We start from the raw sequence: 15,573 nt of genomic DNA, 5'->3' as shown, positions 1-15,573 counted from the left end.
TGGATTTTATTATCTATTTTAATTTTAATACGCACATAAATTGGAAAAGGAAAATTATGTTTCTGCAATTACTTCTCTGAACGGTGGAGCAGTTCTCTTACTTCCTTAGAGAAATACTGAATCTTCAATTTATGAGATTTGAAGCTGGTAGTTACAGGCAATCTGTTTTAACTAGTAATTTTGATAACAAGTTAATTAGTCAAATAGCTGTGTCAGTTTTGCTGAAAGTTAACTTCAGGAAAAGACAAAATAATTCTAGACATATGCTAATTCAACCCTCCAGGCTTTACGTGATTCAAACCTCGTTCCTTAATTTTGTGGTTTGGTTTTAGTTTTTTGCTGGTTTTTTCCGCATATCTATTTTGCAAATAAAGCCATATAATAAGAATGATTTGACAGAAGCACCATGTGGATATGTGTTTTAAAATAGGTTGACCTTTTCTTACTTTTAGGTGTAAGACTCAAAGCTTTCAAAAATTACAGGTAATTTTGAAATTTGGTAGTTGCCTTAATCTACACTATAGTTACTTTTATTAAGTATGCTGAGTTCCTGTTTTCCATAAGTTGGGGTAGATGTTGTTGGATGCATAGGAGCTGAGAAGTTGCAGAGAAAGGTGTCAACAGGTACAGTGACAGAAAATTGTGCTCCTTTTTGAAAAGTATCTGATCTGTTTTAAAGGTCAGGACTGGATGGTAGACGTAAACCCTGACGCCACCAGTGGCATATGCATAAGGGAAGGGTAGTTCAGTTGAATGTAATTATACTTTCTGCTCTCCAGAAAGCATGGCTGTCTTTTTTTCTTCCCACCTGTTCTGCTTTTTATGACATTGAGTGCGTGTCTTTCTCTGTCTCTACTCAGAGTGCTTTAAGTCTTTGAAGTGTGTAATGAAACTCAATTAAGAGAGAAATGTTCAAAACTATGTGCCAGCAAAGTTTACGAGCATAGATGGCCTGAGAGAGGAGTCCTGTAAGGTTCCATCTGTTTAAAATTCAGATGGGCCTATGAATGCTGCCAGGCCTGGAAGAAGGTGGTCTGTGATAGTCACGTTTGCTGGTGTAATTTTTGGGAAATGATAGTTATCTTTCTCCCCAGACAGTTTCCAGGCATGGCTCAGTCCCTAGTCCAGTTCAGTCACCACTTGTGAGAGATGGCTTTTATGTACCCTGTTTTGTAGACTAAGATTGTTCATTACCACAGATATACACTATTCTGTCCCAGCTTGCTTTTGTGCCCAGGAGCACTTGTTGGGTTCATCTAATGCATGAATTTAAGCATAGCCTTCATTTTTCCAATGATGAAACTGTGCAACATGAACTCAGCATTTATTCAGCATCAGAGAATCTGCAGGTTGGTCCAGAGATCCTGTGAGTGTCTTCACTGTGGGGAAAATCAAGTGTCACTTTTTATTCGATGTGAGTGCATCTTCTCAGTCAACATTTCTCTGCAGACTTTTTAGTCCCTCACTTGGGTAAGTTTGCTTTACAGAATTGCTATTATTTATTTCAAAGTGAATTTCTGGATTGTTTGTTTTGTAGAGAGAGATGAAGGAATTAGGAACTGAGAAGGAGAAAACAGAAGAGTTTGGAACTGACTTGCTTGGCACTTGTTAAATTAACTTGTGCTGGTAAGTCAGCACATAGTGGTGACTATTGGGCAAAAAGTTATAATAGCTTGGTGATACTCTGTGAATACTGCTCAAGGCTGTGGGAACAGTGATGGGGTGAGAGGGAGATGGAGTAACTGTCATTGAGTCTAAAGGGAGAAAATGCTTCTTCTTCCACCTACTCCTCTTGCCTAAATGCAGTAAGGCTTGGAGGGCTGTAGAATCTCATTTGCCGTTCGGTGGTTTCCTGCTTTTTGGGGTAATATACCTAGCTCCTTGTGTGTGTTTGAAATACAACAGGGACTTTTTCTTTTTTCCTATTGCCCAGCTGAATAAGCTGACATCATCTCGGAGCCGAGGCATGGCCAGGTGGTGTCCTTGCCTCGCTGGGCCTCTTCCTGGGTTCAGTGGAAACTTGGTGTTGTTAGTATGCGCCCCGTGTCCCTGTGTTCCTCAGAGTACAAAATGTGGGCTAGGCAGCAAGAATGGAGGAGCTGGATTTTTGTGTATAAGGGATGGTATTACGTAACTTGAAACAGCATTATTGAAATACCTCTCTGTTTTTAATTCAGTATATCAGTACTTAATATTTGAATGAAACATTAAGGTTTATAAATGCTTAGTTGTGTGTCTTGGCAGTGCTTTAGGCTTATTCCCCAATTACTAAACTCGGAAGGCTGTTTTGCAGAAAGTTCGCATAAGTTATTTCTTCCCTTAAAGTGGAAGAAAAAGAACTTTCATCTGAATTCACCGGGCTTAGCTCTGAGAATTCAAAGGGCTTTGGGAACTGGCTGAAGCTCTTGGTACTGACTTGAGTAATATCCCTTTGAATATTTACTTTAATGAAGCCTATTCAGAGATTCTCTCTCACACTTTGTCCTTATTTGTGTTGGTTTCCAGTACTAGATCCAATGATCAATGAAATATAAAGCTTTTTCTCTTAAAAATAAGTTCTTTGAGAGTTGTCAGTGGTATGAAATAACTGGAAATCTCTATTGTACTGCAGCAATGTATTGCCTTGCCAGTGGGAAAACACTGTAACTTAAGAATTTTACTTGTTTGGAACCACAGTGTTGATATACGTGTTATAAAAATGAAAGTGTGTCTGATGGTTTCTTTTTGCAATAAGATTTCATGTGCAGTTTTGCTATAGGATTTCATGTACAGTGGTTTGTTGTCTTATTTTGAAGGTGTCTGTCTTACCCTTTTAATACAGTGCATAATATTTACATTTCATTTCACAATTCTTGACGTCATTTGACAATTCTTGGGATCGTTTGAATAATTATATTCATTTTAACCTTTTTAATTGAGGAGACCTGAATTCCTTTTTGTACCTGTTTGCTCTTTTTCATAACCTTATCTTTCTCAGGATAGAAATTAAGTACTTGATTACCCTTAATGCTGCCTTCTACTGTTGATGAAGTACACGTGATCCATCTTTCAGTCTAGTAAAATTTTACTTGGTGGGAATAGATAGGGAGAGAGACATCCCTTTGTCAGTACTTCTGGCATCCCAGACAGAGCAGGGAAAGCTGACTGCTGAATGCATGATTTGTTTTTGATTCTCTACAAAGTGTGTAGAAGGAGAAAAAGCTTCACTGTTCACTGTGGTTAAAATGGAAAGGTAAGAAATGTGACCTTCATTGCTGGTATAAGAAGGTGGAGAAGGTGAAGAGAGGAGAATTTGGACTCCTTTGCTGGATGAAAAGTGTCTGTTCATGTTGAAATTTTAAAAAGCTTTGTAATCTTAATACCTTCTAAAACTATAAACTAAAATGATTGGAAACCCTTTATTGACTATCCTTTGATAACCTGTATTCAAACATGATGTTCCCTAATGATCATTATCCTTGAAATAACTTTCACCTTGAAGAGTTACAGGATTTGGGATGATTTTTCTCCTATCTTATTGAAGGCTACAAAACAACATGTAGGTCACCAAAAAAAGATGTCTCTTAGCACAAGCTGTGAGTTACTATAGTTGTTTCAGAATCTTGCAAATCTCTGAAAGTCTCAACGATTGCATACTCTTAAGTGTCCATGAGGCAATGTCAGATTACTATTATTTCAGTACAAAATAGATATTTCTTTGTTTCTGGGTTCGAAAGCTAAATAAGTCTAAGTTATTTATTTTTTTTTATTTTCTGAGAAGGGGAATGAAGTCCTATCAAAGTGCACAATGGTTCAGACTCCATCCAACTGTTGAGAATTATAAACAACTGATTTGATCACACCATGTCTCTTAGACTAATCTAGAAAGGACAAAAATATTCAGCTGAAGGAAATTACCTTTCCAACTATAACATTTGTAAGTGATATTATTTTTTTTCCCATGTATTTTTCTCTGAATGGAACTAGTATTCTTGTCTGGGGCCAGTGAAAGTCTGCATTTGGCCATGCAATGTCTAGTAAGAAATCCAGCTTTTCTGTGAAAGAATAATGGAAATAAGAAGCTTTATATGTTTATATAGGAGGAGTTTCTGCTTCTAGAGAGTATTGCAGTTTAACCTCAAAGAAATGTTTATTCAGCAACTTGTCAGCTGCTTCTGTCAAAATGGTTATTCAAATTCCTTTGGAAATTGTGGCAGGTTAAAGATTGTCACTGCGTGTTGTTTCCCTTTTGACAGTTTAAGTCTCCTAGGCTCTCTACTTGGGCTGATCATGGGCGAGTGAAATAATTTCCTTTCTATTTCTAGCCCTTTTTCATTTAATATTCCATATGCTTTAAAATGAATATCTATATGCATGTCTTTATGTATGCATATCAAAAACCTGTTTTGTTAGAGATTAAGCAGGAATGGAATTTGAAACTAAAGTTTCTCTATGCTCTGTATATGCAATTCAGTGACACAAAAGCCAATTTGACTAGGCTTGCAGTTACAGAACGCCGAACTGGGGACACATTTTCCAAGCTAATATACAGAGAGAGGGCTCTGGCTTCTCCATAACTGGTTAGAGTGTTCTGTAGATAACTGCAAACTTTGGCTCTAAAAAACATGTTTTTTGCAGGCCACACTTCAACAGTGGCAGTCTGGAGCGGCTTGATGAATAGTGGGGTGTTTCTACAGGAGATGTCACAACCTGAGTTACGAGGCCATTCATTTGGATAAATTGCAAGTGAATGTACATAGCACTGTTAGTTTGTCTGTTACTAATTTCCTCTTTTTTAATGTATGTGTGCAGTATGTATATAAATGTATATACATATGTACATACAGATGTATGTATCCTCAAAGTAGGGAAGAGGAAAAGCTGGAGAAACATGAAGTGGTCCTACAGTCAGCTAGCTGCCTAAGCCAGGGCTGGGAGCTGGGAGCCTGGAAAATGTCAGTGCTCAGAAAGCTTTAACCATTGACTCTTTTATGGAATTGGCTGTGTTGTTTCCTTATGTTACATACTCTGTGATGAAAGCAACCCCCAAAATTTTCATTAATGACAGTTGACTGTAGTCAAAAAGTTAGATGGATTTTTTCTGAGGGCTGTGGATAAAAAAATGTGTTTCACGGGGCCTATGTAAGTAACTTTGTTATGCATGGCTGTACTTTGGCTAGCTGCTCAAATGACAGTTTCTGGAAAAGCCAACTGAGTATTACTTGTCTAATAATTATAAAGCCCATGTCTAAACATCTCATTTCAGCAGTAATGCCATACTCAGGCAATTGCAGTTGAAGGAAACACACAAATGGGCTTTGTAGGAGCCCTTCTCCTGATGGTGAATCTGTGTCTGATTCTTTTCTTATAAATATAACGGTGTTACTGTGCTTTATGGAGACAAAAGTAGTGAAGGATCCACATATAAAGTGATAATTAGCTATTATCCTGGTTTTAAGTAGGCCTCCGCTTCATGAACAAACATCAGCGATGCCACACCAAACATTCCTTTGTATCTTTTTTCCCCCCTCTCTTTAGCTCTCTGAAAGAGTTTACAGTTAAGGGGAAAAATATCTTTCTCCCTTCTTTACTTGGAATTAACACTGTTTAGGAAAATTTTTAGCAAAGTAAATGGGTCTTCTGGACAGTGATGACATTTTTGTCTTTCATCATTATGACCATATTCTGAAAGTTCTGTGGTTTTCTTCTACAATGGGGTCTAAAGTTATTTCTTTGAAAATACATAGTGAAGCCAAACATATTAAAGAGGAGGTGAATCAGCCTAATTGGAGTTGATGCATACTAATTTCTCTGTTGTTAGTGAAATTGGAAGAAAAATAACAGTGCTTTGAAAAATATATACACGAGAGAATAAACTTGTGATTTTAATTTGGTGCAGAGCAGTATTTTGTGTTTGGAGTATTTTTCTTTTTATTGAGTTTTCAGAAAAGTATTTAAGCGAAGAGAAGAAATACCCCTGAAACAACTGACTTTGAATTGGGCTTTTCTATATTTATACTCTGGAAAAACATTGGGCTGTTCTGTAGTCTTGAGTATTTGCTTTTAGAGGCACCTTATCTCTTTGTCAAGTTGTCCATGAATGTGGTTTCAAGGTTTACATTGCATACTGGTTATGCGAGTTTAGGAAGATGTCATTCCCTATCTCAATGCCTTGACTCTGGCCCTACACAAAGTTAAAATATATACGAATTTTGTTTGTCCCATAGATACTAGCTTTTATACTGACCTTAAATTATCAAGAATTTCTCTGTAAGAGGGCTACAAAACCTTCATTTAAAACAAAACAAACCCCAGAAACAGCTTCATTATTATCATAGCCCTGTGATTTCAGGAGAGACTGCCCTTTATAATAGACACTGCCTGATGTCCTTACTAAGCAGATAGCAAGGTTGTTTCCCTTTTTCTGTGAAGTATGATGGAGTTAGGGATCTTGAGCTGAGTGTCAAGAAATTTCCTGAAACAGAAATAGAAATGCAGATAGGAAGTGTCAGAAGGTGAAATGCATGCAGACATGGTAAGTTTGTTTCTCTCATCATAAGTAAATTCTTTAAACACATTGGAATTCATTGGTATGTTATCCATCACTTTAAGATTTATTCAGCATGTAGGACTGGATTCAAATTAATTTAAGGCTTTTTGTATTTAATAACCTTGAAAGTAAATTATGACTTGTTTGCTGTGACTGGATTCCTTGTCGTCCAACAGCAGCTTTGCTTCCTTGCAGCCTATTTTGGTTTTATTTTCTCCACTACTTGAACCTGGGGTGAAAGGATGAATTTGCACAACAGTGGTCTTTTCCAAGTTGATGTTTAGTGATATCTCAAGCACAGGCATCAAGCAAAAAGAGAAGTGTCTTTGTAAGTGCTATCAGACAATATCTAATAGCAAACAATTTAAAGGAGGCTTACAGCCTGTGAAAGTGGGTATCAGGGGTTCTTTACTATGTATGCCAGGTGTAAAACTGGAGGGAGTTTTTTTGTTTGTTTTGCTTATTTTTTCCTGTATAACAGAGAATTGAGAATAAAAATTGACTGTTAGGATACTAGCTGGGTTATTGCTCTTGTTTGCTTGTTGTTTTTTTTTAATATCCAAGAGCAGCATGGATAACCAGCAGCAGCAGCCCTTGCCCTTAACCAGGAATCTTAAAACAGCAGCTGCTGAGCACTAGAGACTTGAATGGGAAAACGACTAAAGAGGGACACTGCATGTGGGCATCTCTGTGATTGATTATTCACCAATCAGCGTCTCTTCTAATTGTAGCAAAGTTTAAAGCTTTGAAAGGAATTTGAGTAATTATGAGATAAACAATGCTGAAATTCTTTCCTCTTCAGTTTCCTTTCCTTAACCGTGTGCACTATAAATCAATCTTTACTATTGAGAAAATTTAACAAATTCATATCCAGCTGTGGAATGTTTTTTTTCTTCATTTATTAAGCCAGAACTCTTGACCCAGTGGTGAGGTTTATGCTGTGCACCTTACTAGAATGAAATAATAGAATGGCTTGGGTTGGAAGGGACCTTAAAGGTCATCTAGTTCCAACCTCCTTGTTGTGGACAGGGACACCTTCCACTAGACAAGGTTGCTCAGAGCTCCATCTAATCTGGATGGAGTGTTTAATCTCCATTAAACACTTCTAGGGATGGGGCGTCCACAACTTCTCAGGGCAACCTGTTCCAGTGCCTCACCAACCTCACAGTAAAGAATTTTTTCCTAATATCTAATCTAACTCTATTCTCTTTCAGTTTGAAGTCATTCCCCCTTGTCCTGTCACTACATGCGCTTGTAAAAAGTCTCTCTCCAGCTTTCTCATAGGCTTCCTTCAGGTAGTGGAAGGCCACAATTAGGTCACCCTGAAGATTTCTCTTTTCCTGGATGAACAATCCCAATTGTCTTAGCCTTTCCTCATAGGAGAGGTGCTGCATCCCTCTAATCAACTTGGTGGCCTTCATCTGGACTCATTTCAACAAAAAAACAAGACTTAATGCAACTGTAGTTGTATTTTCTTGTGAGAAAGATGTAAAAAGAGGGGGTGCTAGTGACCAGTCCAAACACCGAATGTAGATTTAAAAAAGGAAACTGAGGACTTACCTAAGTATGTAACTTTGGAAGGGTGAGTGGTGAGCAACACAGAAGTGCAGCTGTAAACCTAATAGCCAGAGGTTGTATTTAGTTTTACTCCCTTGGGTGACATAACAAAATGACTTTGTAAATTCTGATAGTATCCTAGAATTTGTTGAGGGAAGAGTCATGTATTCTTTTCTGGCAACTGTTGGGGTTCTGGCCCTGAGTTTGACTGTTATTGCAATGTGAGGACTTGTACCCTAAAATCCTTTAGTTTCTTTAGTGCTCTATCTGGTGTATGTGCTTTTTGTGCTATTTCTGCACTTGATATATGCATTACTGAAGAGCTGCAACTTAAGGAAACTAGAAATAAGGTCTTGTAGTAAGGAAAATGTTGAACTGTGTGCTCTTGTCTGTGCTGAGGCATTTGGTTTTATTTTTAAAATGGGTTTGTCTCAAATTCAGTTTTCTTTGTGTGGCCCTAATTAGCACTTAACAGTAGAACTAGTTTTACCTAAAACATGAAATCAGAAAACAGTGTAATGGTTAAAGTTAACATTAAACAGTTAAAGCTCAATTAAAATGTTTCATCTCCATCTTTGTAAATATCATTAATGAAAACTATGCTGTTGGTTTTTGCAAAGTATCTACACGTAGTACGTTACATGGGGTTCTTTCTTAATTGCTCAGAAAACGGTTTGCTTGGAATACATTGTGTGCTTCATTTTATGCTTGTTGAGTAGCAGATTTCTTTGAGTACATGACAACAGTATTTTGTGATAACAATAGCTGTACTTGGCAGCTATGACTTGCTACTGCTGTACTCATAACAGTCTGTGCTGAGACTTGCCTCTAAGTCCCTAAATATCTTGGGACTGACTTGCTTATCCTGCTTTTCCTTTTTATCATCAGAGTGTATGTCAGGCATGTCCTGTGCTGAGCCACCTTACCCAAGTCTGTCTGTTTTCTAAAGCTTAGATTCAAAAGAAAGTGTCCAAAATGACAGACCTGTATGTAAGTGAAACATGATCTTTTGATGGAATTTTTTTCTTTGTGTGGTTTTTTTTTAACTTTAGAGAAGACCTGAAAGGGCTGCTGAGATTAACTGCACTGTACAAAGGCATGAGAGAAGCAATATATGTACATAATTTGAAAAATGCCCAGTGTTTTACAAAATAATTCTGTTCATTCTGGTTACAGGGAGTTTTGAAATAAATAAAAGGTGGTATAGCAGCTTAGCTGTCAGGCTATTCAACCCCAAATCCAGACTCGAGCGATACGCAGGACAATTCAGAAATCTGAAAGTTAGAAGGATTTATAGCCCTTGTTTGGCATGCTGACCAGGAGGGATAGACAGTTTCTGCTGCAAGCACTCGGTTTCGTCTGCCAGTGGAGCAGTGTGTGGCACCTCGCAGAGCAGCAGCTAGTGCCACCTGTGGGAGCTCTGCTGGAACCGGTGGCTTTACGGTTCAGAGATGCATCATCCCGGGAAAAAGCTGTCATGACTTCCCAGTGCCACAGAAGGAGGCATTGGGTTGTTTTCTGTCAGCTTTCTGTAGCAAAGGGTGTTTATATGCAATGCGGGGTCGATCTTGAGCAAAGTATAAAAGAGAACGTGTGTAATAACTGTTTTCAAACATACTCATTAACAGTTCATTATTACAGAAATAAAATAGCTGTGGTTAAATGATACTAAAGAAATTTCTTCTGCAGTGAAATGACTTGAGTTCAAAAGATGGCACTTCTGCTGAGGTGAGAAACTGCTGTGATCAGTACAGAGCTAATATATATGTGCAGGAAATACATGCATTTCACCAATTAAAGCTGACATCTTTCTGATTAGGCTTTGAGCTTATGCTTCACAAGGGTATTCTGGGAGTGTCAGTCAAAGTTTTCATCCTTCTTCTTCCTCCCAGAAGACCCCATGGGGAAAGTTTCCTTTTTCGGTAGACGTAGTAGCAGCATATGCTAAGTAAGGAGCCCTGCAATGTGGTTGGACACTGACCAAACACTAAGAATGGCTCATCTTTTCAAGAAGTTCATTCTATACAAAATTTGAACGAGAAAATACTGTGTCACATTCCCTCCCAGACCTCATATCCTGTGCTACTTTGTAAAAAATATGCTGTCTTGACTTGCAGGCTGAAATATGGTGATTAGCTGATGAACTTGATCTTTTAGTGGGTTTGGAAAACCATGACTAAAGTCTTGGAACAGCACTGGGAATGGTTTCAGAACTATTGGAGAGATTGGAGGAGGGAGAAGACATATGCATAGCAGTTAAACCACAAAGGAGCCAGACAGCTCATTCCTTATATTAGAACATCTGTGATGTTTTTCACATTCAAACATGGCGAATTACAGGAAACCAGAATGAAAGCGACAAAGGGATTCTGTGATTTAGTCTGTGCTTGCTGGCAAGAAGTTATGTTTTTTGGATTGCAGTATGGATGATTAGCTTCAGAAACTAGACAGAGGATGCTGTAGATTTATGCTGTTTTGAAGAAGTGGGCAGGAGAGAGTGTGGTATTAATATGACTTCCATCAATGGGGCAAATGTGCAAAGGAGGTTTTACTCCTTTTCACCAATATAGATCAGATGATCTCATTTGGACCAGCTCATCTCTTGCTGCAGTTATCTTAAATGCCACTGTTACTGCCTTTCTGTGGAAAAGAAAGTGAAAGGGTGAACTGGTTTGGGAAAATCAGCAAAATGTGTAGCATCTTGCAAAAAAAAAACAACACCAAACCCCAAACTACAGCTAAACCCCCTAAAGTTGGAATGCTTTGATATGCATTGGTGTGCAGCAGAAAAAAGTCTGGAAGATTTCTGTGGGACTTTGAAAGAGAGGATTGTTGAAGAAGGAAGCCGTAACTCACATCCAGAGTGCTGCTGGAAGGGAATGCAAGGAACCATTAGAATTCTGTGCAGTTTTGAAGGAATAACTATTAACTTGAAATAACACTGGAATCTTAAACAGGTACTGCCAAGTTACTTAGAAGGGCTGAGGGGTGGTGGTAAATAGGAGCAGTAGTGAGGCTTGATGGCATATAGTGATTTCTGTCCCTGTAACTTCTGTCCTTTCTGTCAATGTTATTTAGGGTTTCTTTCAGTGTCACTTTTTGGTTCATGTGAAAGAATTGTGTTAGTGTTAGCATATAAACTTGCTTTTATCGTTCCTGTGATCTGGGATCAAAGCTATTCTCTTGAGGTTCAGAGCAGCAATGCATCTGCTCCAGAAGGGATTTTGTAGGCAAACAAATGGCAAAAACTAGATCAGGGACAGATGTCCTTATTGTCTAACAAAGATATATTCAGTATTTCACAGGCAGATGTCAAGTTCTGGTCGTGTTGATGCATGTGTGGATTTTACCATAGCCATCCTTGGAGTTTAGAGTTCATCCTGCAACCTGAGATTTTGAGTGCTGGTTTTGAAGTTCTGTGAGTTGTTTTGCATTCAGAAATGCAACATCCAATATCATTCATCCAAGAAGGATGACTGTCTATGCAGACTGTCTCTGGGCATCTAATTGTTCTTATTTGTTTACAAAATATTTTGTGTCAAAAAAACCTACTAATATCCATTTTCTACCCACTCCTCTTATGCTTTTTTTTAATTGCATCAGGAAGAACTCATCCAAATACAATTTAAAAATAAACCAGCAGATAGCTTTACTGTTAGCAGCACAATATGTAATGTGGAACTTCAGGACTTCAGTTGTTTGACATGTATTTTCTGTATGTATATAGCACTAACTGTTTATTCTGTAAAAGGCTGCATTTAAAATTGTAATACAGTGTTTTAAGGGGACATGTATATTGATCATGAATAAAGTGCGCACAGCAGAATCTTAATATTAAAGTTGGTTGTGCCTTTGAAAGATGGGGAAGAAATCCAACCAACTTTCTTAATATGATCACTTCCAGCTATTTGGAACAGATGTAGATTAGGGGCCAGGGGTTTGACACAAAGGAGAAGGTTCAGCTTAGATTTTGGTTAGTGACGATCATCGTTCAACATAAATACATAGTTAGGCTCCATAGTTACAACTGCAAACAGTCCTGTGATGAACAACAGTTTCTTTCAAGATGCTTCATGCTTTTTTGAGAATACAGCAATAAATTGCTGAAAGAACAAAAATGGAACCGAAGTCTTCTCTCCAATGAAAATTTATTCCTGAAATTTTAAAAGTGAAAATTGTTATACTTCAATTAATAGTGATTTTGAATAATTAGAAACCCTTACTGGTGTTTGATTGGTTTTGCTTGTTGTTTATTTGTTTGTTTCAGCAGAGTACAGTTAATTTAAGAGATAAGGACTATATTTGTCTGTGAAATGCAAGTAATTCGTATTTTTTGTAAGCATGCTTTTTTTAAAGTATTTTTTAGCCACTCGTGCTATAAATTTGAATGCTTTCCTTTTAAATCACCTATAGCATGCTGTTGGTTTAGATGCTGTATTTAAAGGATCTTTTTTTTTTAAAGCTGATTTGCAGTTTTTAGCAGCTCAGGATTTGAAAGGCAAATCAATCTACTAGAAGGAACGACAAATTTCTTGAAGTAAGACCTCCCAGTATGCCTGTTTGGGTGGCCCTAGCTGATTATGGCCTGTGAAAATGCGTGGTCATGCATCTGAATGTTTTTGGTTGCTGTTAAAGAGTTTTTGCTTAATTGAGATATGTAAACAGTATGGCTGTGTTTATTCATAAATTATGAATGCATATGTATTTCAAGTTCTCTTGCTAGGATATTCTGTGAAAAAGTTCTTGGAGTAAGCAATAGGTAGCAGCTTTGACTGACGAATTCAGAAATACGAAGTACCCTATGGAGTGCTATAATAGCTGAGCCTGAGATTCAGGGACAATTAAAGCTATATCAATAATTATACTGCAAGAGTATTTGGATTGGTCAAACAGGAATGTTTTTATAAGGTATTCTATATGATTGATCTTGAAATTATTGCAAACTCTGGGATACTACTATGAATAAGATTGTCTGGATAAGTGGAAATTATTTGTATAGAAAGTGAGCATTTTTACATTTACTAGCAAGCTTATACCCCAAAAGCTGCTTCTCTGCTGGATTTTGTAGGAGTCCTGCTTGGCCTTACTGAAGAGACAGAGATTTACTTTCCTTGTCTGATATATTTTTCAGAGATTTCCTTCCTAGATTAAAAGGAATTAAAACTTTATTTGTAAATAAAGGAATGCTAAATGTTGACTTCTGGCTTTTGAGTAATTCAAAACTTGGTGTGTTACAGAAAACAGGAGCAGAGTTCTGGATTTCCTTTTTTTAAAAGTTGTTTAGTATATTCTGCAATTTCTAAAAGAAATTGCAGAATTCCACCAGTGTGGAACTGGTTTGCATTAATGAGACAGAAGGGGGGAAAGCATATTTTTTAAATTTTAAAATATGTGGATTTCTATGCTTTTTAAGAAGTCATAAAATACTGTTCTGTGCCACATTACTAGACTTCAGTTTTTAGATGTAATTTTTTTTAATTGACAACGATATGGGAAAATGTTGAAGACTGTCATTTTTGCATCTGGTTGAACTATTCTGGTGCTAGTAATCTCCTATGTGATTTAGAAAACAGCCACAAATTTCAGACTGTTTCATTACTGAAGACCATTACAGACAGTGACAAGAATATTTGGAAAAATTTCTTCATGGAAAGGATTGTCAAGCACTAGAACAAGCTGCCCAAGGAAAAGGTGGAGTCACCACACCTGGAGGTATTTAAAAGATGTGTAGATGTGGCACTTAGGGACATGGTTTAGTGGTGGGATTGGCAGTGTCATGTTATCAGCTGGACTCAGTGATCTTAGAGGTCTTTTTGCCTACGATTCTAAGAGTTTCTAGACAGTGTTCTGAAGATGCAATGTACTAGGCACAGAGGCTGACTTTCTTCAATCTGTTACGACTATGTTAAGCCTCCCTTGCTATCACTTACTGTAATGCAGAGCTGCTAAATTGGGTAGAAAACCATTAGTGGCACAGTAGTATTTAAAATTGTCCTGGATTATCCAAATGAGCTCTTGAAACAGAGTTGTTTGTTGTTGTGGCAGGTCTGAACCTGTTCAATAAATACCTTGGTTCATGTGCAGTAATGGAATGATCCAGCTTTCAAGTTACTGTTCCTTTATTAAAAATGCCAAGAGTAATTCAATGCTCATTTGAATCTCCCTTGTTTTTGTGCTGGGAATGATAGGCCACGCTCCATAGAGAGGGATGAAGAGAGGAACTCCACTGACTGTTAGTGTGTGTCTTACTTATAGTAATAATGCCTTCTTGGTACTGAGTTTACACAAAATCAAGGCTATCGTTTCCTTAGAAAGTCAAGTAGAAAATTTTGGCTTCTTTAGACAAGGAAAAATTGGACTTAACATAAATAAAAATCAGGGTAGAAGAGGCAAGAAAAAAGTCTTTTTTTTTTTCTTGGTTATATTAGTACCTCCAAAAATGTCAGTAAAGAAGCTCCAAATTATTTCTGAGACAACTGGTTTTTTTGTCATTGTCTCATCAGCGAGTAACTCCTTGAACATTTTCATGGTGAAATTTACTTACATATTTATTTCCATTCTACCCAATTCAAACCAGAAAAACCTGAAAACAAATATGTGGATATCCATGTTTTTCCATTTTAAGCATGTAGTTCCCTGAATAAATGATATTAAAAGATTTATTTAAAATGTAAAATTTATGAAAACATTTTCTTGGATTTTGAAATTAATCACAGAAAGTAAATATAGTATTTATTAACGTAATTTTTTGGTTGAAATGTGTTGTGTGATTAACTAGTTTCAATTAACTCTCCTAGGAAAGCAATGGATACCTGGAATTTTATATATAAACTCGTACAATGTTCAAGATAATATGTGGTGCATCACTGAATGCAAAGGCTTAGGCAGGAGTTTGCCAAGTTTTAGAATTAGTTGGTGTATTTATTCTAACCAACTGTTTAGTGATGATAAGCATAGATAATTAAGTTTGAGTAATCTGTTTGAAGAACAAATTTATTTTTTATTTGTCTTCTGGACAGTGAGTTCTGAGTTTTACACAAGATTTATAAAGGACTTCAGGGACTACTATGAGTTTATAATTGTTTAAAACCTCTGTTGCGGGCACACTTGTTTATTCAGTTTGTGACACTGTCCAGCTGTGGTTTTTGAACTCATAAACTCAGACCTTCAGGTGGATAAGCATTATCACTATTAATTTTAGGAAGTTGGTGAACTAGCCAAGCATCTTCTCTATCTTAAGTGTGTGTACTCTTGTGTGGATAAAACATGTATGTTAAGGACAAAGTAATTCCTAAGTAAGACTTAGTGGTATTTTATCTTGAGTAGGGATGAATTGGCTGATCTAGAAAATCATATGGCGTAGAGTTTCCATCAGCTAAATAGGAATTAATTTCTACCCCAAGATGTGCTAGTGGATTGTAGCCTTATATGTCTGACAGAAGTTTCTAAGTATTTTACATATATTGAGTTAAATATGACAAATATAC

At 37.1% G+C, this 15,573-nt stretch overlaps 1 protein-coding gene across 4 annotated transcripts in view; it reads left to right on the top strand.

The window, feature by feature from the left end:
* PLEKHG1 (pleckstrin homology and RhoGEF domain containing G1) overlaps positions 1 to 15,573 on the top strand; it is a 131,112-nt gene that overhangs the window by 21,914 nt on the left and 93,625 nt on the right. The window lies entirely within an intron of this gene.

This window comes from Lepidothrix coronata, unplaced genomic scaffold (genome assembly GCF_001604755.1).
Source record: "Lepidothrix coronata isolate B3197 unplaced genomic scaffold, Lepidothrix_coronata-1.0 Scaffold94, whole genome shotgun sequence".
In the NCBI taxonomy this organism is placed as follows: Eukaryota; Metazoa; Chordata; class Aves; order Passeriformes; family Pipridae; genus Lepidothrix; species Lepidothrix coronata.
Note: the sequence above shows the minus strand (reverse complement) of the source record. Positions and strands in the feature narration are given on the sequence as shown.